This window comes from Chrysochloris asiatica, unplaced genomic scaffold, assembly GCF_000296735.1.
Source record: "Chrysochloris asiatica unplaced genomic scaffold, ChrAsi1.0 scaffold00618, whole genome shotgun sequence".
Taxonomy (NCBI): Eukaryota; Metazoa; Chordata; class Mammalia; order Afrosoricida; family Chrysochloridae; genus Chrysochloris; species Chrysochloris asiatica.
The window spans coordinates 76616-78698 of NW_006409136.1; positions in this window are offsets into that span (position 1 = coordinate 76616).

Below are 2083 nucleotides of genomic sequence, written 5' to 3' on the forward strand. Positions count from 1 at the left end.
TGATATTCTCTACTTTCAATCAAAAGTCATCTGACATCAGTAGTGAGATTTCTCCATCCATTTTGAAGGGAAGCTCATTATTTGTTATGGCCCGTCTAGTCAAATTTCTCCATTTTTTTGTGCATTATGTAAGTCATACTTTCTGTGCCTGTGATCATGGACCCATTCTGAAATGACTTCCTAAGGAGTAAACATGAAGGTGGGCTAAGGAATAAGTTCTGGTGTGGTGCTGTGAGTTAATGCGCCAGACTGCAAAGCCATTTGAACTGCAAGGCCGGTGGTTCAAGATCAGCTGCTCCTCGGAAACCCTATACAGGGTGACTATGGGTCAGAATCAACTCAATGGCACAACAACAACAACAAAGGAATGAAAGTTTTCAGTGGAACTAAAGATTAAGGATTCCTTGTATGACACCATTAGATAAGCACTGGACTGCTAAACACTAGGTTGGTGGTTCAAATCCACCACCCACTCCTTTGAAACCCTATACAGAGTTGATGTAAGTCAGAACTGACTCGATGACACTTAACAACAACAACAAAGATTAAAGATACCCCTACCTTACTAGAGGGTGAAACGTAAGTTTCCTTTAGGTGTATGATCTGATTCCGGGTTATAGGATTGCTTTGGAAATGCTCTCTTGCCCCAAATCGTTACTACTGACCTCCAGTTCATGGGACTTTCAGCCCTAAACCTAACCTGATGCATTAGCTCCTGCAACCTTGTGCATCAACAGCCTTCATCTGACATGATGGTTTGGGAAATTTGTCAGCTCCTTAGACTACAGGGCTGAGAAGATTCCTCCAGTCTGATTTCTGAATTATGAATTTGGGACTTACCAGTCCCCACAACTGAGTGAGGCATTTCTTGTGACAATTATGAGTTTTGTGAGATGTTGCAGTGTATTACAAAACCCTGGGACTTGAAGGGAGAAATAGTGGAGGATATCAAGGATTAAGGAGTGGTATAGCATAGATTACCAAGATGAAGGAGTAGTATCGAATATCTTTAACCTTCAACTCATAGGGACCAGCCTTGTGCTGCTCTTTCTGAAAGTAATTTCCATGTATATGTTATCTTCTGAATCTGATGTGGATTTCTGAAAGCTCCCTGTCATTGTACTGCTGCATCTGTTTTTCATTTATCTTTGATAAAATTTTAATTGCATCTATATTGCTAGATGGTTTCCATGTTGCATTGGGTCACCTTTTTTTGGAATGGTCAAAAAAATTGGTATCTTTAAACTCATTAGCCAGGTAGTTGTCTTCCAAATTTCTTGTCATAGATGTTGAAATATTTCAATTGCATTCTGTCCCTTCCTGTAGCCTTGCTTCTTGATAACGTCTTCAGTGCCTTCTAGCCTTCTTTCTTCAACACCATTTGTTCTTGGTCATATTCTACCTCTTGAAATGGATGTACATCAACCAATTCTTTTTGCTCCATGTTCTTTTGATGGTTTTTATATCATTACATAATTTTTTTCACTTCTTTTAGCTTGATAAATGCTGAGTGTTTTTGCACATTTCTTTATAATACTTGACTTTGTCTTCATAAACTGCCCTTCAAAATTTTCTGTTCTGATCTTTTACTTCCTCATTTCTTCCAGTTGCTTTAGGTTATCAAGAGCAAGCATTAGAGACTTTTCTGACACTCATTTTGGTTTCCCATTCCTTTCCTGTCTTTTTATTGACATTTTGATTTCTCTATGGATGATGGCTCTTGATGTCATTCTACAATTCTTCTGGTCTTTGGTAATTAGTTTTTAATGCATTGAATCTGTTCATGCGATAGCCTATAATTCAGGTGGAATATATATTCAATGTCATATTTAGATCCTTGTGTACTTATTTTCATTTTCTTCAGCTTCAGTTTGAATTTGTATTTGAACAATTGATGGTCTGTTCCACAGTCTGCCCCTGGCCTTGTTTTGACTGATGATATGGAGCTTTTCCACCGTCTCTTTCCACAGATATAGCCAATTTGATTTATGTGTATTCCAGCTGGTGAGGTCCATATGTATAATCGTCTCTTATGGTGTCTAAAGAAGATATTTGAAATGAACAAATTATTGATTTTGCAGAA